The sequence below is a fragment of the Pinus tabuliformis genome, chromosome 7, assembly GCF_031772625.1.
Source record: "Pinus tabuliformis cultivar Carrire ecotype Pingquan chromosome 7, CPIR1, whole genome shotgun sequence".
Classification (NCBI taxonomy): domain Eukaryota; kingdom Viridiplantae; phylum Streptophyta; class Pinopsida; order Pinales; family Pinaceae; genus Pinus; species Pinus tabuliformis.
This window is the reverse complement of record NC_142293.1, coordinates 201,359,930-201,383,957: the sequence shown is the minus strand read 5'-3', so window position 1 is coordinate 201,383,957 and position 24,028 is coordinate 201,359,930.

The window sequence follows — 24,028 nt, the reverse complement described above, 5'->3', positions numbered from 1 at the left end:
AGCCAATGATGTAAGCTGTTAATAGGCGCGAGAGGAATCACCGATAATGATAATGACCCTCAAGGTATGGTAGTACAATTCATGTGGTGTGAATAAAGGACTTGGCGTCGAACACCACGCAAGATCTTTTGGTCAAAGGCCATTGATGTAAACCTATCGCCGGAAGTGAGAAACTTGCCATTGAGGCATGCAAGCTTCAAAGTACTGAACGGGGTGTTCCTGGATCGACTTCTTGGATAATGAGCTGATGTCGACAAGAAGCGATCCGTCACAGGAGGGCCTTAATGAATCCCACATCAATGACACGGAACGGAGCAAATGATTTTAATGGAGGTGAAAACGATCTAATGACATAAGGTTTAGGGTGGCGGTCATGAAAGAATGGAGTGTAAATGTATTGTAGCGGGTGAGACATAGGTGAATTCTCTAAATGACTTCTCTTGAACATATCGGCAACACTGACGTGATGGATTGGTAGCATTAACCCAAAATGTGGATGGTGTGACGGGACCATGGCGATGTGACCGGTGAATGAAACAACCCAACCCGACTTGGATGCGGAGTGAATTTGTCATGTTCAAGAGCGACTTGCTACCAACAAAGTTTCTTCAAGTTTTCTTCCCAATTTTCCCCTAGTCATTGTTCACCAGTACCTCTTTATTTTTTTCAAGCTTGAGGAGGATAACATATGCTTGTTCTATAATTTTCCCTTCGGGCAAACCCATCGCTATGTTTTAACGAGCCTAGCGATAGTGAAACACGTTCTTGTCTGCTATGGACAAGTTTGTCGCTATTAAGTTTTAACGAGTTTAACAAGAAAGATAACTCGGTCCCTTTCAATTTTAGAGAGTCTAAAAAGGGACGTAAAGGAAACTCGAAAATTCCTTTTTCGTCATCTAATCCCTTAAGTTCGAAAAAGTATAAAACAATACATAAGGGATGAATTTTCGATATTTTTAACGAGCCGAACAAAACAAGCGCTTGATCTTTTTGTGTAATAATCCCCAGGTCCAAAAAGATTAAAATCTAAAGGAGGGATAGCACTTCCAGTCCCTTTAATGAGCTGGAGAGGCCAATGGCTCGACAATCTTTTCATATTTTACGAGTCAGTTGAAAAGAGCTTAAAGGAGACTCGTCTTTTGAGGAATGAGTGATAAAATTGGGTAGCAGATGATTCCAGGTAAGGTTTGGAATTTTCTAATCACGACAGTGTTACAAGGATGGCTAGTGGGATCACTCTTCGCAGCTGTTCCTCAAAAGGGGTAAACAATGAAATGGAGGTGAATGATCGGCCAATACAGAGTGGAGGTGATGATGAGAACACGACCAAGGCTTTCAAAGGCTGAAGTACTACATTCACGATGGTTATTTACCGGGAAATAGTTCATTTTTTAATGAGCTTAAACGCGGGGAGAAACATTTGCTCATGACTTATGTTTATTTTTTAACGAGCTTGAACTATGTGCTAAAACTGCTCGATTGAACGGTCATTTCTTGACTTTACCATAAATAGCTTTGTTCTTTCAAAGATTGTACTGCATTTTCAATTACTTCATCAAACTAGTTAGAAATAAACAATATATATTTGAAAAATGAGTTAAAACACTAATATTTTACTCGAACTACGTAAAAAGTAATGTAAAAGTGCTTTTACCTCTCATTTTACCATTTCATTTGAACTTTGGTTTGTTGGAGCTTTGGAGGTGCTTTTCCCCCTTGATTTTCATCAGCTGATTCTGGGAGATTCTATGGACGATTCTCGGCGCCGTCTAGACCAGGTAGGAGCTAAACTTGAGCTCTTCCATTTCATGCTTTCCATTTTGCATTCTGAGCTTGATTCCTAGTTTTTCTGAGCCTCTGGGGTTTGAAAAAATTGCCTTGGCTTTAGCGCACCCCTTGTGCATCGAAAGGTGCGTTGGATGTTAGCCTATCTATTGGCTAACTAACATGCAAGGCACCCAGAACACTACTGTAGGTGCGATGGGCGCAAGGAGGGAAGTTTATGCACAGTTTTTGATGGAAATTTTGCCTGTCTCTTACAAAAATCAGGATCTAACTCTTCTCTTGTTTGTTTTCAGAGATTTTTGGAGCAAGATGACTATTGCATGGCGAGAACGTGAGCATGAAGAAGAGGACATGCTTGCTTTACATGATCCGGTTACAGTAAACGCACTGCAGAACTGTGGCTTGCTGAATTTTTTCCGCATTTCTAGCATGAGACAACAAATCAACTTGTTGCAGTATTTGCTCGATGCTTGGGATCCTACCAGCCAGGTGTTCTAGATTAGGGGCAAATCCATCCCCTTGACTGTAGTGGACAACTCTTTCTTGATTGGCTTGTCGAGGTGGGGTGCCCCCATCTCTTTATCAGGTTCGCCCCGAGGAGGTGAATCTGTGAGAGATTATGTTCGCCGGTATTGCAGAGAGGGATCTCAGCCGAGTAAAGACGGCAAGATCATCACCCGTGATGTCACTGACAGGTCCCTCAGGACTATTCTGTTCACTTTTGGTAGGATGGCTGGTGGTGCAGCTCTTCATGTAGCCAACCGATCTTATATGCAGTATGCCTTGGAATGTTTCCAACCGAAGGTGTTCAACTAGTGCGACGCAGTACTTCTTGTGATGAAAGAACAGTTGACCAAGGTGAAGAGTGGGGGGTTGAAGAACTTTGGGTATGGTTCTATCTTGATCGCCTTTGCCTTGGAAGAGATACCACTGATGCAGCCGCAGTATATTACACTCGATTTACCTTCATCGACTAAACCACGTATGCAGAGATGGGTCGACCATATGTCTAGGCATGCTGGTCAGTCTCAGATTTCCTTTTCTGATACCTTCTTCGGGTGGTTCGATCGTCAGGAGATGGTTTATTCCGAGTATCCATATGCTGGTATGGACTTCCGGGGTGACCCATATTTAGTACTGCCGGCTGGCGAACAATGGGGCGCCATTGGTAAATTCTTTGACCATATTCCTGTTTATCATTTTTCTTTTATAATGTCCTTTTGCTTTATTCTATCAAGACTAATCAAACTCATGTGTTCATGTAGATGTCGGTCCCGTTCGGCCAGTAGTACACCTGAGAGTGCCAGCTACCACCCCAGTAGGATAGGCAGTTGGAAGGGCTATCCTTCGCGACCTCGATGTGGCCGAGACTCTCACAGCATTACAGGACCAGGTCGAGGGCCTCACTCTCAGTATTCCAGATGTGAGGATTGACGAGCTACCTTTGAGGTTGCAGTGGCACACTACTGGTGTGCCAAGACGATGGACTAGGCTCTTACGCATGATCGCACAGGCTGTGACTTGCTATCACGAGCATCATTAGACTAGGGTGCCCCCTAGCATTTTGCGTTTTGGGTCATTTGACCAATTTTGTCTTGGGTACAGAACATTATGTGTAAACCATAAACAGTTATATATATTTTTGATTTTTGAAGTTTTATTTTGGTTAATTTACATGATCCAAATGCAAATATTGATGGTATGCTTCTTTTTATAAATGTCGCAAATGTCTATATAACACATAATTTGCCAATGAGTCAGTTAAAATGTTTAAGGTTATGGAAATATGCTGATATTGAATAAATTCAAATTGCCTTTCCAAAATCTTAACCCTTAGGAACATGTGATAAATAGCTGGATTTTGGACAGAGTAGATACTAATGAGTTGTAGTATGACGAGTTTTGAGTCTAGCCTGACAATCAGTCGGCGTATACCATGTGTGATGGCATCAGAGAGAAGTTTTATGAACGCGCTATATTCAGCGATGTTATTCGTTGATCGACAAATGCATACCCCCGTGAAACTTACTAACTTGCCGCTTGGATCAAAAATGGCCTAGGCCGCGGAAGATAGGTTCCGCGAACTACGGCTCGCTCCGTCGGCATATCCAACACATGACTCCAATAGGTTTGACATCTGCAATAAATGTAAAAAGTGGATTACTTGACCAAAACAAATACTTTAGCGAAAACAAAAACATAACAAAAGCATATAGGTTACTATACTGAATCACGCATAGTAACGCTTGAGGTACAACCCGTTACGAAGTTGTGCCAGTTGAATCCCGTCATAATCCATTAACTTGTAGGCTCCTTTTGCTAACACTCGCTTAACAACATAGGGGCCCATCCATAAAGACTTGAATTTACCTGCCCCAAATTTATCGATTCTTGGTCATAAAGCAAGACCAAGTCACCTTCTGAGAAGACATGGGGTTTGACATTCTTGTCGAACTACGCCTTGACTCGTTTCTTATGGGCTTCGTTAGCCAAAGTGGCATCACGACGGGTTTCATCCAATTGGATTAGTTCCAAGAAACGAGCCTCCTCTTCTGAAGTCCCGGGGAGAAGGTCAATTGCGAGTTTGAGGGATGAGATTTCACACTGGATTGGTAAGACTGCTTCCAGGCCATATACCAGTTGGAAAGGTGTAAACCTAGTTGCATTCCTTACCGATGTTCGGTAAGCCCACAAGGCTGAGTACAGGATTAGGTGCCAACTTCTTTTGTGAACTCCAATCATCCTTTGCAGCATGCGCTTCAGGACTTTGTTGATTGCTTCAACTTGTCCGTTGGCTTGCGGGTAATATGGAGTAGAGCTGTTGTGAGACAACCCTAGTTTGGCAGCTAATTCGACCATCATGTGATTGTGAAAATGCAATCCATGATCTGTGACTACAGCTTGTGGGACGCCGAATCTGGCGACTACATGATTGAAAAAGAAGAGGGCAGCTGTTTCACCAGTATTGTCTAATGTACGCATCGCCTTGGCCCATTTGGTAAAATAGTCAACTGCAACTATGATATACCCATGCCCCCCGGTCAAGGTGGGGTTACATGTCATGAAATTGATGCCCCATTTGGCGAATGGCCCGACATCAACTATTGGCTGCAGAGGTGCGGGTGGTCTTCTGGTTTTGCTGTCGAAAATTTGACAAGCATGGAAACTTCTGACTGCGGTTATGCAATCTTTGAACATTGTTGGCCAGAAGTATCCTGCTCGTAAAATTTTTTGCACTGTAGCATAACCAGATTGATGCCCCCCACACGTGCCTGAATGGCAATCATTCAGAACTTTTTCGGCTTCCTCATGGGTGAGGCACCTTCTCAGCACTGTATCGACACCACGACGGTAAAGTGTATCACCGACGATCATGTAGTCTTTTGCTTGGTATCGAATACGTTTTTGTTCAGAGCGAGAGGTATTTGGCCTATATTTTTGGGTTTGGAGATAAATGATTATATCTCCATACCATGGATTGCTTGAAGATATCAGAAATTTTTTTTCGTCCACGATCGTTTCTTCGGATGTTTCATCGTTGGATGATGATGGGAGATCACATAATAATTCTGCGAAAACCAGAGCTTTCTTTGACTTGGATTTTACAAATTCCAGATCAAACTCTTGTAGAATTGCTATCCATTTTGAATATTTTCCCCCCAGCAACTGTCGCGACAATATATAAGTCATGGGGTTGCAATATGACAGAATGGTAGTTTTTTGAAAGAGGACATAGTGTCGAAATCTCTGTATTGCTTGAATAGCTGCGAGCGCTATCTTTTCAACATAAGAATATTTGCTTTCTGTATCATTTAAGTTCTTACTTAAATAATATATAGGATGTTCAATTCCGTTTTCTTCTTGAACTAAAACCATTGCGATGGTTGTATCCGCTGCACCCAAATACAGGTTAAAGTCTTTTTGATAATCAAGAGCATACATTAATGATGCTTTCATTAGGGATTCTTTTAAAGCATCAAAGGAAGCTTGCGCAACCTGATCCTAGACAAAGGGTACTTCCTTTTTCAAAAGACGCGTATAACCTTTAGCAAGTTCAGCATAATTCAGAATGAATCTCCTCAGAAAGTTTGCTTTCCCTTGGAGTTTCTGAATATGAAGCAAATTCAAAGGCAGAGGCAAATTTATGATTGCCTGAAACTTACATGTGTCGAGATGAATCCCGTCTTTCAAGACTACAAATCCAAGTAAACAACCAGAACTGACACAAAATACACATTTGTGTGGATTGAGTCGTATCTTGTAGTTTTGGCAACGTAGAAATATCGCTCTTAAATGCTACGGATGATCAGTCTGCTTTCCCGAATGAGCCGGAAGGTCGTCGAGGTATGGTTGAATGATGTTTTTGATGTCATGGAAGGCATAATTCATTACCCTCTGAAATGTTGCCCCTGCGTTCTTTAAACCAAATGGTAATTTTCGATATGCGAATGTGCCCCACAGACAAATAAATTCAGTGTTTGACTGGTCCTGTGGGCGGATATTTATTTGATTATACCCGGAGAATCCATCCATAAATGAAAAGATTTCACATCTGGCGCATTCATCAATTATCTGGTCGATGAAGGGTGTAGGGTAGTTGTCTTTTGGACAAGCTTGATTTACATCCCTATAATCGACGCACACTCTAATTGTTCCTTGTTTTTTCATAACAGGGACAATATTCGATACCCAATCTGTTAGAGGAACCGGGTAAATGAAACCAGCATGGAGAAGTTTTTCAACTTCTGCCTTAATGACAACGAATTTCTTGGGGTGCACCTGCCGTAGCCGTTGTCGTACTGGTTTGACATCTGGATACATATTGATTTCGTGTTCAATGATACTCGAGTCAATTCCTGGCATTTCATTATATGACCAAGAAAAGACATCTCTGAACTCGCGAAAAAGAGCGTTATATATTTCCAGTTCTGAAGGAGAACGACATTTGCCAACATAAATATTCTCTACAACAACTGTTTTGGTCGAGATATTTATGGCGATAGTCTCTTTAATGTTGGACAAGTTTTGCTCAGAATCCACCGTGTTTACAGTATTTGATAGAAAATAAAAAACTGAAGGATGACAAAGGTCATCAGGAGTATTTTCTTCACAATCCGGAAGAAGGGAACGATGGTGGTAATCTTCCCATGGCGCCCCTTCAATTATCATTGATTGAATAATTCCCTCGTCGGTGACATGCACTCGCGACCAAGGATCTCAAGGGGTGCCATATTCCTTAGACCTATCTATCCAAACACTTGATGAGCGTTGATTTGGGTTTGCCTCCCATGCTAGGAACATTGATTGCTACAATATTTCTGTTGGGCTTGGAGGCAATACGTGCGCATGATCCATGTTGATATCGTTTTTTGAGATCTTTTTAATTGAAGATATCATATTTCAGGTTCCTACCGACGCTACTTCTGCCAAATTGATTGGAGGTGGAAGGGAAAAAGTCCCCATTAATATAGGGTCTTTTAGTAGGCCTACTCCAATATTTTGAAGCGAATGGGGGCTTCCATGGATCATTGGAATGCTTCCCGTAACTTGAGAACCATTGGGGAAGAAGTTTTGTTGATCGACGATTGTAATTCCTCCTTGAAAGGGAAATGAAATCTTCCTAAAATAGGTCGACACAACAGCAGCCATTGCATATATCCATGGTCTTCCCAGTAGGATGTTGTAATCGAGATTTCCGTCGATTACTTCAACATCTATTTCTACTGTTTTCCCTCCTAGTTCCACCTTCAAGTTACTTAGAATACCATAAGGGGTATATGTTCGTTCGTCAAATGCTTTTAATGTCGTCGAAGATCGCGACAGGGTTGGAGATCCTAAAGTTTTCCAGCAACTCATCAACATAATACATGTAGATGCCCCCTCATCAATAATCGTTCGATGAACAATTTTGTTGAGGGCTTTCGCTTGAATGAGGAAAGCTAGTTGAGCTGGTAACTGAGGATCGTATCCTTTATGATCAAAGGATACAAGATTGGAATCCTTTGGGTCTATCCCATCGATGGCTGATAATAAAGCTTGCTTTTGGGATGGGCAATTTTGTAGTACCTCAAGTGTCGACATAGCGGATGGCGCTTGGGCCAAATCTTCCACTATATTATAATGCTATGCTGTTCTAGCATGAGGATTAAATGCCAACTTGTGTACTACTCCCTTTGGCGGTTTTATTGTCAGTTCAGGGATGATGGGTGGCGCAACTTCTGTCGAAGTAGTTGTCGAACTACTAGGTTGATCTTTATCCTTGTTGTTCGACAGCTGTGGATTCCCATAATCTTTGTTCCTTGTCGATATCAAAGCATCATTTTGCTGTTTGGAAACCGACAACATCAGCACTTGAGACAGGGAAACATTTCCACTGTTAACTAGATTTGTTCCTAGATTTGGAAATGGATCAGTCAATACTGCCGAGGTTTTTGAATTCTTGAAGAATTTTGTTAAGCTCAGCTCTGTGTGGACAATCTGCGGTCCAATGATCCTCATCGCATATAAAGCATGGATTTCTTGGTTTCCTATTTCCAGGAGGGTTTGCAAAAGATTTTTCAGGTGATGATTCTTCCTGTTTATTCTTCTTCCCTTTGCCTTTCTTCTTGCCCCCTGGTTGCTTGGTTTCTTTGCCTTTATCTGTCGATACAACATTTACTTCCGAGGCAAGAAGTTCCTCTTTTTCATTTTGACCAGAAATCTTATGGGCCTTTTTAGATGTAGCCTTTGTCGATTTCGTGTCTGTTGCGCCAATCACGCCATCGTCGGCATGAGAGTCATTGTCTGATTTAGGAGGAGGAGGGAATGAGAATTCCGGTCTAGGAGCCTCAGGTATTTTATTCTAGAGCGTGCCAGACTAAGTGTAAATCAAGTCCAAATATTGCGCACGAGCGATGACTTGCTCTTCGGTGACGACTCCCCCTTTTGCCACATCTTCTGTAATAGAAGGCAATAATGAGTTAATAAACCATTCAGCAAAAAGCTCGTTAGGAACATATGTTTTTACCATTCTACGACGACGTCGCCACTCATGTATATGATCAGATATGTGAGTGGCCGTTGTTTGTTTGAAATTGGTAAGAAGTTCCGTTCCCGTTTTGTACCTTATCGGTAACTAAAAATGGGTTAAAAAGGTTGTGGCTAGGGTACTGAAGTTGTCAAATAAAGCTCTGGGCAATTCGATATACCATTTTTCTGCCGGACCAGTTAACGTCCTCTGAAAAAGGTGAAGCCTAATCGAATCATCGTTTAAGGTGTTTGATGAACACCAAAGATGAAAGGTCATCACATGATTCGATGGATCTTCACCCAGATTTCCATTAAATTTAGGAATATCTGATGGAAGTTTATGCGGAATTGCTGGCCACCAACAGGCGTAAGCGATTGGATCGTTTGTTAACTGATTTAAATCAGGTAACTCTAAAGTCGCCACGAAGGGTAACTGTTGATTAAGGTTAGGTGAAGCATACCCAGGATAAGATGGGATCGCTTGAGGAGTTGGTCTTTGCATACCAGCATAATGAATTTGATGCTAGTAACTTTGGTAAGGTTGGTGGGCATGTCCATTGTAGAATGGTTGATTTTGACCATTTTGAATATACGGTTGCCCACTATTTGCAAAGATTTGTTGCTCAGAACCTTGGTATACTTGTTGGAACTGCGGTTGTTGGTATTGCAGCAGCCATGGTTGTGACGCCATGTGCTGTTGCCCGATACTAACTGTTTGACCAAGATGAGGGGTGATTGTACCCGTTTGAACCTATGTCATTCCGCCAGTCGGTGATTGTGGTTGAGTTGCAGGGTCAAGAGGCTGTTGCATTACAACCTGAGAAACCTGAGGTTGGCATACAACAGGTAGCACTTGAACTTGCGACACCGTCACAATAGCTAACGTAGTTGGTATACTTGACACAGGTAAAAATTGTTGCATAGAATATACAACTCTTGGTTGTTGAGGTAGTATCGGTACCTAACCGCTTGACGTAATTCCAGCATAACCCGAATTTTGTTGTGAACTCCCTATGGCTGTCCTCTCAGAGGGGACAATGAAAGGGTATACTGCCCCCCATACGGCGGTAATCCGGTACTTAAGGGAATGGTTTTCCCTTGAGGACTGGACTGCCCAAATTGACCTCCAAATGGATCAATTTGTTGAGACTCAACATAAGAGTTTCCGGATATTATTCCGGATGAACAAACAGGAACTGACCATATCGTCGAAATAGCCCTTGAGTGGGCTCCTTCTAGCGATTGAGAGCTAGTTGGGACAGATGGTATACCAGCGAACATTGTTGGAGTGATAGCAGGAAGTTCTACTGTCGCTGTGTCAGACGACATAGTCCTAGATGTTGATGGTTGTTCAGACATTTCTAGTCTATCCAAAAGATTATCTAGCAATTCTATAGGAGCTTCCGCTGGCAGTTGACTAATTTCTGATGAAGAAGGATACAGAGTGATCCTGAATCCAAATTGTGATGGAGTACTAGATGGAGGATCCTCCACAATATCTTCTATAGAATTCAGACCAGGTGGAAGGGGTAGACCGTCAGGTCCGTAGAATATTTCTGGTGTCGAAGAAGGTATGGAATTTGCAGCGACAGATGTTTGGGGAACAAAACTCTCCGAATCGGTCGTGGATGGAACTGGTTCAGTGATACAAGTGTTTACCCTCAGACTAGGATCAATACTACTGTCCTTCGGTGGCTGCTGAACTTCTTCTGTAAAGGCAGGGATACCAGAAATGTTTGGAGTAACCGAAGTCTCTGATGTTGTTGGAACACTTGTTCTAACTTTACCAGGAGATTTGGAACCGGTTAAACAAGTTCGCTTTGTTCGTAATAGTTTCGATTCCGGAGACAAAGACGATTGACTTGTAAGCCTCCGTGAACGACGGGGTTTCAATTGACTTTCTTCCACGATTGCGGATTACTCGATCAACTAAAAAATCAAGGGGAAGTATGTTTCCGAATTAGATGAATTTTAGATGCTTTGACACAACTTGTTCTTTCAATTTTTAAGAGTCGAGAAAAGACAAAAGATGACTCTAGTCGCCTTCGATTTTTAATGAGCATGAAGTGACAAGTGCTCAGATGGACCTTTTCCATGAAGGAGTCTGAAAAGGAACGAAAGGGACTGCTCTAGAAATCTAGGTAGGGGGATTACCAAACCAATCGCAAAACTGCAGAATACTTTTTACGATACGACAGTCAATCTTCCTGAATGCTGTGTTCAGTGCATTGCGATTGATAGGGTGGCAGACATGGCTTCCTATGGATAAAGGATTAAGCCTATTGTGGTCTCCCAAAATATACTCGACGGTACGTGGGAGCACAAGTCCGTACTGGCACTTATCGTCTCAAAGTGGAGGAATCACCCAACCATCAGTGAGAACAACAGTTACCAGGCTTTACGATGCCGGAATACGTCTCTAGCCTAGACTTCTAGATGTTGTGCGTTAGGTTCCAAAGCATTGTTAGATTCATTAAATTTATTTTATAGTTGATCTTGCTTAAGAAATTTTCCTTTCAGGTTCACCGTGAAATGTAGATGTACAATTCCTAAAATGCAATCTAAGATGATAAACAATCTTTTATCTTCCTTGTGTAATGAAAATCCTAGCTACTAAGGAAAGAGAGACAATATTATTTCACAAAGAGCAAAGAGCACACACTAAATGCACTGTCCTAAATCAAACCAATCAAATAGTCTAAATGAAAATGCACATGCATGTATTTATTTTCGGCTTTCTTAGTATGTGAATGGTAAAAAGAAAGCTAATGCGCAAATCTGAATTACTTTTCAAGCAACAATTACTAACAAGTTTCTTTTCAAAATAAAAAATGGAGACAATCACAACACTTTACGATTTGGAAATGAATACTTGCTTTCGACACTAGAAAAACTACAAATTCAAACCAAATACAATAGTAACAGGGTAATCGACTATCAATAGCAACCAAACTCTTTCCTATGACTGAAAACGACACTTACGACACTTTCAAATCAAAGGACGACAGTACAATTACGTTACTTTTTGCAAAGGAGAACTGCAAATGACTCAACAAATACACAAAAACATTTACAGTTCCTTGCACATTGGAGGCGGAATAACAACAAGGAAAAGGGGTTTCAAACAGAGATATACTGATTACAGGCAGTAAAATTCATGAATAGAACTGAAAAGAATGAATCAAAGAAACCAAAATTGAACAATGCCTAGTCTGATCAGCGCACCTGTAACACAGTGAACTTGAAATGTAGTGCACCTACTACACTCGGGAAGTGCACTGAATTTTAGATTCACAGAACAGAACCTGTGCTGGGCCAGAGACGAGACTTTGCTTGGGTTCCGAGTCATAGTTTGCAGTTCAGTTCATGGGTTTTGGCCGAGCAAATGGTAATCAGTAAAGCAACAATCAGGGGTAGATCTAAGGAGGTTACTAGAGCTACCACAAGGGGCAATCAGAGAGTTTGTAAATCAGTCGTTTAATTTATAAACAAAATCCAGAGATTGGCTGAAGCGACATTTATCTACTTTGCATTTGCATAGCAAATGCAGTTCGAAAGCTACCTGGCTCGACTTCAGGCTCCGTCTGTAAGTTTATAAAATGAACAACAAGGAAGATAAATAAACAAACCAATTCATCCTCAGTGGAGTCACCATTTTGTTACAGGGAAAAGTGTCTACACAGAACTGCTTATCCCACTAAGGTGTGGTAGCTACCTTAGAAACAAACAAAGTAAATCTACTTTCGTTTTTCCTTTATGAAATATAGATGAGAGAAGAACAAAGAAGACCAACCTCAACTTCTTTTCGTAAGCACAGACTCCGAGGAACATGGGGGCAATTTACCCATTCATTTACTGCAGGAAGGAAGTTCGTCAGAGTCGTACCCGACCGTCTATTCGGTCCCACCTCCAAGCAACCTAGTTGTTTCTTTCGACTGGAATCAACTAGGCAGACCCCGTTTACCGGCTAGTGTACCATTCTGAATTATTGCTCAAATATATAGAATGGTTATGGCTGGTACCATCATAGATGAAGGGGTTTCTGTGAGTATCCTTTCCTCGACTGCTTGGAAAGCACTTGGTTCGCCATCGCTTTTGCCTGAGATGAGAAATCTAACAGGCTTTGAAAAAGGAACCAGCCGACCATTAGGGATCCTTCCCAATGTGCCCATCAGGTGGACGGACTTCAGGATCCATCTATAAGTTTATAAAATGAACAACAAAGAAGATAAACAAACAAACTAATTTGTCCCCAGTGGAGTCGCCATTTTGTTAAGCGAGTGTTAGCAAAAGGAGCCTACGAGTTGATGGATTATGACGGGATTCCATTGGCACAACCTCGTAATGGGTTGTACCTCAAGCGTTACTATGTGTGATTCAGTATAGTAACCTATATGAATTTGTTATGTTTTTGTTTTCGCTAAAGTGTTTGTTTTGGTCAAGTAATCCACTTTTTACATTTATTGCAGATGTAAAACCTATTGGAGTCATGTGTTGGATATGCTGACAGAGCAAGTCGTAGTTCACGGAACCTGTCTTCCGCGGCCTGGGCCATTTTTGATCCAAGTAGCGAGTTAGTAAGTTTCAGAGTGGTATGTATTTGTCGATCAACGAATAACATCGTTGAATATAGCGCGTTGATAGAACTTCTCTCTGATGCCATCACACATGGTATACACCCACTGATTGTCAGGCTAGGCTCACAACTCGTCATACTACAACTCACTGGTATCTACTCTTCTGAAATCCAGCTATTTATCGCATGTTCCTAAGGGTTAAGATTTTGGAAAGGCAATTTGATTTTATTCAATATTAGCATATTTTCAGAACCTTAAACACATTAATTGACTCATTGGCAAATTATGTGTTAGATAGACATTTGCAACATTTATGAAAAGAAGCATACCATCAATATTTGCATTTGGATCATGTAACTTAACCAAAATACAACTTCGAAAATCAAAAATATATATATAACTGTTTGTGGTTTACACATGATGTTCTGTAACTAAGACAAAATTGGTCAAATGACCCAAAACTCAAAACGCTAGGGGGCACCCTAGTCTAATGATGCTCGTGATAGCAAGTCACAGCCTGTGCGATCATGCGTAAGAGGCGAGTCCATCGTCTTGGCACACTAGTAGTATGCCGCTGCAACCTCAAGGGCAGCTCGTCAATCCTCATATATGGAATACCGAGAGTGAGGCCCTCAACCGAGTCCTGTAATGCTGTGAGAGTCTCGGACACATCGAGGTCGCGAAGGATAGCCCTTCCAACAGCCTCTCCTGCTAGGGCGGCAGCTGGCACTCTCAAGCATACTACTGGCCGAACGGGACCGACATCTGCGTGAACACATGAGTTTGATTAGTCTTGATAGAATAAATTGCAAGGACATTAAAAAAGAAAAACGATAAACAAGAATATGGTGAAAGAATTTACCAATGGCACCCCACTGTTCGCCAGCTGGCAGTACTAAATCTGGGTCACCCCGGAAGTCCATACCAGCATATGGATACTCGGAATAAACCATCTCCTGGCAAACGAACCACCCGAAGAAGGTATCAGAAAAGGAAATCTGAGACTGACCAACATGCCTAAACATATGGTCGACCCATCTCTACATACGTGGTTAAGTCGGTGAAGGTAAATTGAGTGGAATATACTGCAGCTGCATCAGTGGTATCTTTTCCAAGGCAAAGGCGGTCAAAATAGAACCATACCCAAATTTCTTCAACCTCCCACTCTTCACCTTGGTCAATTGTTCTCTCATCACAAGAAGTACTGCGTCGCACCAGTTGAACACCTTCGGTTGGAGACATTCCAAGGCATACTGCATATAAGATCGGTTGGCTACATGAAGAGCCGCACCACCAGCCATCCTACCAAAAGTGAACAGAATCATCCTGAGGGACCTGTCAGTGACATCACAGATGATGATCTTGTCGTCTTTACTTGTCTGAGATCCCTCTCTACAATACCGGCGAACATAATCTCTCACAGATTCACCTCCTCGGGCCGAACCTGATAAAGAGATGGGGGCACCCCGCCTCGACAAGCCAGTCAAGAAATAGATGTCCACTATAGTCAAGGGGATGGATTTGCCCCTAATCTGGAACACCTGGCTGGTAGGATACCAAGCATCAAGAAAATACTGCAGCAAGTTGATTTGTTGTCTCATGCTAGAAATGCAGAAAAACTTCAGCAAGCCACAGTTCCGCAGTGCGTTTACTGTAACCGGATCATGTAAAGCCAGCATGTCCTCTTCTTCATGCTCACGTTCTTGCCATGTAATAGTCATATTGCTCCAAAAATCTCTGAAAACAAACAAGAGAAGAGTTAGATCCTGATTTTTGTAAGAGACAGGCAAAATTTCCATCAAAAAATGTGCATAAACTTCCTTCCTTGCACCCATCGCACCTACAGTAGTGTTCTGGGTGCATTGCATGTCAGTTAGCCAGTAGACAGGCTAACATCCAACGCACCTTTCGATTCACAAGGGGTGAGCTGAAGCCAAGGCGAGTTTTTCAAATCCTAGAGGCTTAGAAAAACCAGGAATCAAGCTCAGAGTGCAAAATGGAAAGCATGAAATGAAAGAGCTCAGGTTTAGCTCCTACCTGGTCCAGACGGCGCCGAGAATCGTCCACAGAATCTCCCAGAATCAGCTGATGAAAATCAAGGGGGAAAAAGCACCTCCAAAGCTCCAACAAACCAAAGTTCAAATGAAATGGTAAAATGAGAGGTAAAAGCACTTTTACATTACGTTTTACGTAGTTCGAGTAAAATATTAGTGTTCTAACTCATTTTTCAAACATATATTGCTCATTTCTAACTAGTTTGATGAAGCAATTGAAAATGCAGTACAATCTTTGAAAGAACAAAGCTATTTATGGTAAAGTCAAGAAATGACCATTGATCGAGCAGTTTTAGCACATATTTCAAGCTCGTTAAAAAATAAACATAAGTCATGAGCAAATGTTTCCCCCAGTGTTTAAGCTCAATAAAAAAAAATGAACTGATTTCCCGGTAAATAACCATCGTGAATGTAGTACTTCAGCCTTTAAAGCCTTGGTCGTGTTCTCAAAATCACCTCCACTCTGTATTGGCCGATCATTCACCTCCATTTGATTGTTTACCCTTTTTGAGGAACAGCTGCGAAGAGTGATCTCACTAGCCATCCTTGTAACACTGCCGTGATTGGAAAATTCCAAACCTTACCTGGAATCAGTTGCTACCCAATTTTATCACTCGTTCCTCAAAAGACGAGTCTCCTTTAAGGTCTTTTCAACTGACTCATAAAATATTGAAAGATTGCCGAGCCATTGGCCTCTCCAGCTTGTTAAAGGGACCAGAAGTGCTATCCCTCCTTTAGATTTTAATCTTTTTAGACCTGAGGGATTATTACACAAAAAGATCGAGCGCTTGTTTTGTTCGGCTCGTTAAAAATATCGAAAATTCATCCCTTCTGTATTGTGTTATAATTTTTCGAACTTAAGGGATTAGATGACGAAAAAGGAATTTTGGAGTTTCCTTTACATCCCTTTTCAGACTCTCTAAAATTGAAAGGGACCGAGTTATCTTTGTCGTTAAACTCATTAAAACTTAATAGCGACAAACTTGTCCACAACAGACAAGAACGAGTTTCACTATCGCTAGGCTCATTAAAACATAGCGATGGGTTTGCCCGAAGGGAAAATTATAGAAAAAGCTTATGTTATCCTCCTCAAGCTTGAAAAAAATAAAGAGGTACTGGTCAGCAATGACTGGGGAAAAATTGGGAAGAAAACTTGAAGAAACTTTGTTGGTAGCAAGTCGCTCTTGAACATGACACTTTCACTCCGCATCCAAGTCGGGTTGGGTTGTTTCATTCACCAGTCACATCGCCATGGTCACATCACACCATCCAAATTTGGGGTTAATGCTACCAATCCATCATGTCAGTGTCATCGATATGTTCAAGAGAAGTCATTCAGAGAATTCACCTGTGTCTCACCCGCTACAATACATCTACACTCCATTCTTTCATGACCGCCGCCCTGAACCTTATGTCATCAGATCGTTTTCACCTCCACTAAAATCATTTGCTCCATTCCATGTCATTGATGTGGGATTCATTAAGGCCCTCCCGTGATGGATTGCGTCTTGTCGACATCAACTCATTATCCAAGAAGTCGATCTAAGAACACCCCGTTCAGTACTTTGATGCTTGCATGCATCAATGGCAAGTTTCTCACTTCCGACGACAGGTTTACATCAATGGCCTTCGACTGAAAGATTTTGCATGGTGTTCAATGCCAAGTCCTTTATTCAGACCACATGAATTGTACTGCAGTACCTTGAGGGTCATTATCATTATTGGTGATTCCTCTTGCGCCTGTTAATAGCTTACATCATTGGATGGTAATTAGGCGATGTCTTTCCATGTTCGACTCCAGAACATCTCTCACATGGATAGACTTGTACTTCGAGTGAAGATTGAACGAGATTGAAGACCCTAGATCTAGTTTCATCCATCTGGGCTGCGATATATATTCAAGGAAATAAAGACATCAAATGTACATTATTGCTGCATAGATTATCATCCAATCAAAGGGATGATGACTCTACCAGAATCATCAGTCTACACTAAGACGATTGTCTATCCTATGTACATGAAAATGAATTTATAAAGCTGAGCATGGGAATGCCCGCCTCAGCTAGATCATGAAAATATTATGAAGATAATGTAGTGTATTGTATCTTATTATAGGTCTCCTCCCAGCTTGAAAGAACTTCGGATCCTCATAATAAAGAATTTCACCCGACATCTAAAGATTAGTGACCTCATGCTTTAGGGGGCAACTGTTATAGACATTTTTGGGCTCTGCAACCCCAAGCATGAAATGTCCATAAACCAAGGGCTCCTAAGTCCCTAAAAGTGTTTTTCTAACCCCTAAAGGAACAAGGTCAACTGATTACAACTTCTCCCAGAAGTTCTCCATGAAAAATTGCTCAAAACTGGTCAAAACATGATCATTTTAGCTACTCCATAGGCAAAATGCGTTGCATCTCACCTATGTACACTCTATGGGTGCGTTGCATTTCAAAAAGCCCTTCTATTGGGTGCGATGGGCAAGAAGTGACAAATGGCAGTGTTAATCCGCGAGGTGGAGAAGCATGGAATCTTCCAGAAACTTCTCTTGTGACACTTGCCTCTCTGAATTCGACCAAGGATGAGTAAGAGATCATCAATCTCCAAGTGGAAGCAAGAACTATAAGAGGGAAGACACTAATCAAATCACAAGCTGACTCATCTCCCTTATAGATATCTATATATGGATCCCTAATCCCAGAGATCCAGAGGATGGAATTTTGCATCTTGTAAGGAATTGCTGTTGGTTTCTTGAGACAACATCATAGTGTTGGGTGATCTAAGCTTTGTATGAGGTGAAGAAGGGCTTACTTTCTAAGAGGATGATGCTGGGTCAGAACAACTGGTTGTAACTCCCTTGGCTCTTTCTTGATTATCAATAAAAGCTATTCAAGTTTTCCTCCATACTCTTGTGTCATTTATGTTTTATGCACTTGTATGGTCAATTTACATATGATCCTAGATTGTTTATGATTATAGATCCATGTTCTTGTATAGTGTTATGCTACTGTGATCCTACAGGTACTCTGTGAAACTAGGCGTACAAGGGAGCGAATAGCGAAAGACTATCAAGAGAGAGAGGAATCGAACTAGGAGATTAGCGCAAGACAGAGGTTGGTCTTCTTTGTTCTTCTCTCATCTATATTTCATAAAGGAAAAATGAAAGTAGCTTTACTTTGTTTGTTTCTAAGGTAGCTACCACACCTTAGTGGGATAAGCAGTTCTGTGTAGACACTTTTCCCTGTAACAAAATGGCGACTCCGCTGGGGATCGAACCGAGAATCTCTGGTTTTGCAGACCAGCATCCACACAGAACTGCGAAAAGTGTCTACACAGAACTGCTTGTCCCACTAAGGTGTGGTAGCTGCCTTAGAAACAAACAAAGTAAAGCTACTTTCATTTTTCCTTTATGAAATATAGATGAGAGAAGAACAAAGAAGACCAACCTCTGTCTTGCGCTTATCTCCTAGTTAGATTCCTCTCTCTCTTGATAGTCTTTCGCTAATTGCTCCCTTGTACGCCCAGCTTCACAGAGTACTTGTAGGATCATAGTAGCATAGCACTATACAAGAACATGGATCTATAATCATAAACAATCTAGGATCAGATGTAAATTGACCATACAAGTTCATAAAACATAAATGACACAAGAGTATGGAGGAAAACTTGAATAGCTTTTATTGATAATCAAGAAAGAGCCAAGGGAGTTACAACCAGTTGTTCCGACCCAACATCATCCTCTCAGCAAGTAAGCCCTTCTTCACCTCATACAAAGCTTAGATCACCCAACACTATGATGTTGTCTCAGGAAACCAACAACAATTCCTTACAAGATGCAAAATTCCAACCTCTGGATGTCTGGGATGAGGGATCCATATATAAATATCAGTAAGGGAGATGAGTCAGCTTGTGATTTGATTAGTGTCTTCCCTCTCTTAGTTCTTTCTTCCACTTGGAGATTGATGATCTCTTACTCATCCTTGGTCGAATTTAGAGAGGCAAGTGTCACAGGAGAAGTTCTGGAAGATTCCCCGCCTCTCCACCTCGCGGATTGACACTCCCATTTGTCACTTCTCACCCATCGCACCCCATAGAAAGGCTTTTTGAAATGCAACACACCCATAGAGTGTACTTAGGTGAGATGCAATGCACTTTGCCTATGGAGCAGCTAAAATGATCCTGTTTTGACCAGTTTTTCATGGAGAACTTCTGGGAGAAGCTGTAATCAGTTGACCTTGTTCCTTTAGGGGTTAGAAAAACACTTTTAAGGACTTAGGAGCCCTTGGTTTATGAACATTTCATGCTTGGGGTTGCAGTGTCCAAAAATGTCTATAACAGTTTCCCCCTAAAGCATGAGGTCGTTAATCTTTTGATGTCGGGTGAAATGCTTTATTATGAGGATCCGAAGTTCTTTCGAGCTGGGAGGAGACCTGTAATAAGATACAATACAATACAATATATTCATAATATTTTCATGATCTAGCTGAGGTGGGCATTCCCATGCTTAGATTTATAAATTCATTTTCATGTACATAGGACAGAAAATCGTCTGAGTGTAGACTGATGATTCCGGTGGAGTCATCATCCCTTTGATTGGATGATTATCTGTGCAACAATAATGTACATTTGATGTATTTATTTCCCTGAATATATATCGCAGCCCGGATGGATGAAACTAGATCCGGGGTCTTCAATCTCGTTCAATCTTCACTCGAAGTACAAGTCTATCCATGTGAGAGATGTTCTGGAGTCGAAAATGGAAAGACATTGCCTGATTACCAGCCAATGATGTAAGCTGTTAACAGGCGTGAGAGGAATCACCGATAATAATAATGACCCTCAAGGTACGGCAGTACAATTCACGTGGTGTGAATAAAGGACTTGGTGTCGAACACCACGCAAAATCTTTCGATCGAAGGCCATTGATGTAAACCTGTCGCCGGAAGTGAGAAACTTGCCATTGAGGCGTGCAAGCTTCAAAGTACTGAACGGGGTGTTCCTAGATCGACTTCTTGGATAATGAGCTGATGTCGACAAGAAGCGATCCGTCACAAGAGGGCCTTAATGAATCCCACATCAATTGCATGGAACAGAGCAAATGATTTTAATGGAGGTGAAAACGATCTGATGACATAAGGTTCAAGGTGGCGGTCATGAAAGAATGGAGTGTAAATGTATTGTAGTAGGTGAGACACAGGTGAATTCTTTGAATGACTTCTCTTGAACATATTGGCGACACTGACATGATGGGTTGGTAGCATTAACCCCAATTGTGGATGGTGTGATGGGACCATGGCGATGTGACCAGTGAATGAAACAACCCAACCCGACTTGGATGTGGAGTGAAAGTGTCATGTTCAAGAGCGACTTGCTACCAATAAAGTTTCTTCAAGTTTTCTTCCCAAATTTTCCCCAGTCATTGCTGACCAGTACCTCTTTATTTTTGTCAAGCTTGAGGAGGATAACATATGCTTGTTCTATAATTTTCCCTTTGGGAAAACCCATTGCTATGTTTTAACGAGCCTAGCGATAGTGAAACTCGTTCTTGTCTGCTATTGACAAGTTTGTCGCTATTAAGTTTTAACGAGTTTAACGACAAAGATAACTCGGTCCTTTTCAATTTTTGAGAGTCTGAAAAGGGACGTAAAGGAAACTCCAGAATTCCTTTTTCGTCATCTAATCCCTTAAGTTCGAAAAATTATAAAACAATACAGAAGGGATGAATTTTCGATACTTTTAACGAGCCGAACAAAACAAGCGCTCGATATTTTTGTGTAATAATCCCCCAGGTCCAAAAAGATTAAAATCTAAAGGAGGGATAGTACTTCCGGTCCCTTTAACGAGCTGGAGAGGCCAATGGCTCGACAATCTTTTCATATTTTACGAGTTAGTTGAAAAGAGCTTAAAGGAGACTTGTCTTTTGAGGAACGAGTGATAAAATTGGGTAGCAGCTGATTCCAGGTAAGGTTTGGAATTTTCCAATCATGGAAGTGTTACAAGGATGGCTAGTGGGATCACTCTTCGCAGCTGTTCCTCAAAAGGGGTAAACAATGAAATGGAGGTGAATGATCGACCAATACAGAGTGGAGGTGATGATGAGAACACGACCAAGGCTTTAAAGGCTGAAGTACTACATTCACGATGGTTATTTACCAGGAAATAGTTCATTTCTTAATGAGCTTAAATGCGGGGAGAAGCATTTGCTCATGACTTATGTTTATTTTTTAACGAGCTTGAACTATGTGCTAAAACTGCTTGATTAATCCAGTCGTATAATAAGAATGTCTCATATATGAAAATGGCAATTTTTAGAGTTTTGCCCCACATCCTTTCTTTATGCAAGTTAGGAAATGACCAATCCAAAAAATAGATAAATGATCGCTCTTCGCTTGCACGCCAAAAGGTTTGCATGCCCCCAGGTGTAAAACAAAGTTTCAAGGTCACCCTTCAAATTTCCAACAAAACATTTGTTTTATCAGGAAAGGTCTACCTCTTTTAGGTTACCAAAGATTGTTCTATTCACAGCGCAAACAAAACACTTCTTCGGGGATGTCTACCGAAATAGACAAAGGTGAGACAATCCACTCACATAAATTTGACGAGGAAATCTTGTTCCAGTCTAACCCCCTCTTCTAATCACGGACGGGAGTACAGACTAGTCATATATCTCTCGCGGAAACCTACCCTATACCCGCAGTTTTCCTGCCGAAGCAGACCAGGGCGCATGCCCCCTTTGTTTCAGTCATGTCCCCCGAATCACTCGCGCTCATCAGGTGGATGGACAGGGGATTGATGAGACATTCCTTGTGTGAAAAGACCATTCAGGGATGGCATATGACTATTTGCTCTGTGTGATCTGGGAAATGAAAGCTGGTCTACGATCTTGACCATTCTTCCTTCGTGCGGAAAACACATTACTCTAAAGAGTGATGAGACAATGACTCCCATGCAATAAATATAGTCTTGTCCAAGGAGTAGATTATAATCCAGGGGTCCTTGAACTACCATTACGTTCATGTGAATGGTTTTCCCTCTCAATGTTATGGGCACATTGGGAAGGATCCCTAACAGTCGACTGGTTCCTTTGTCAAAGCCTGTTAGATTTCTCATCTCAGGAAAAAGCAATGGCGAACCAAGCGCTTTCCAAGCAGTCGAGGAAAGGATACTCAAAGAAGCCCCTTCATCTATGATGGTACCAGCCATAACCATTCTACATATTTGAGCAATAATTCGGAATGGGACACTAGCCAGTAAATGGGGTTCTGCCTAGTTGATTCCAGTTGAAAGAAACAACTAGGTTGCTTGGAGGTGGCACCGAATAGATGGCAGGGTACGACTCTGACGAACTTCCTTCCTGCGGTAAAGGAATGGGTAAATTGCCCCCATGTTCATCGGAGTCTGTGCTTACGAAAAGAATTTGGACATTGTCATCCTTATTCTCTTCTGTGACTGTATCATCTGAAGATGGAACCTCTGAAGGCAAGATCGGGTCAACTGCCGCCTCGACCTTTTGACTTTCGTCTGGTATGGGTTCAGATGGTTTGTCTTCAATGATAGATGCTTCGGCTGACCACCTGGGCGGGTCAGCCGGATTTTCAACTAGTGACGGACTTGGCAAGAGTTTTTTTATATCCAGGAGGAAGTCGTAACGGTGAAACCGGACGATCGTCCAAAACTCTTTTAGCCTCGTCTAAGAAGGGACAACGGTGGACAGCATGATCGCCTTCGCACAGTTTACAAGGAAATCTATATTTTCCTTTTTGTCCTGGGGCTTCACTTTCACTAGTCGACGGTGTGTTTTCAACATGATCATCAGAGGTTGATGACACCAGGTTGTGCAAACGAGGATACCAGTCCCTTATGATCTGAGGGATACAGGGACAATCTCGATGATAGTGGTCTCCTTTGCAAATGACACATGGCGATTTAGGCCTGGTCGGTGCAGTGTGTGGATTTTCGCTAGATGATGTTTGGTTGCCCCCTTTCGCTTTTGGCTCCTTCTTCTTCTTCTCTTTCTTCTTCTTTTCCTTCTTCTTCTCAGGTACTTGACTTTTGGCTTTACCAGCCCCATCAAGCGAAGAGGAAGGAGGAGAGGAAGAATTGGAGGAAGTAGAAGGTTGGTGGGTAACTCTGGATTCGTCTAGCTGCTGACTCGATTGTTCAGGAATTGCGGTGTTCTGAATGACAGAGGTTGAGAAGAGCCATACGGGCAAGCCAATTGTCAATCCTGGAAGCGACAATGTGGCCATATGGGGCACACCAACATCTCCCCAAGAGGAGAAGGGACTAGGATTTCCTCCAAGGGGAATTCCTTGGTTGGTGGGTTCCATTTTCTCAACCTAATATCAATGTAGGAAAGGGTGATGATTATTCTGTTTAAAATAAATTTTAGACGCTTTGACATAACTTGTTTTTTCAATTTTAAAGAGTCAAGAAAAAACAAAAGATGACTCTAGTCGCCTTCGATTTTTAATGAGCCTGAAGTGACAAGTGCTTAGATGGACCTTTTCCGTTAAGGAGTCTGAAAAGGAATGAAAGGGACTGCTATGGAAATCTAGGTAGAGGGATTACCAAACCAATCGCAAAACTACAGAATACTTTTTTACA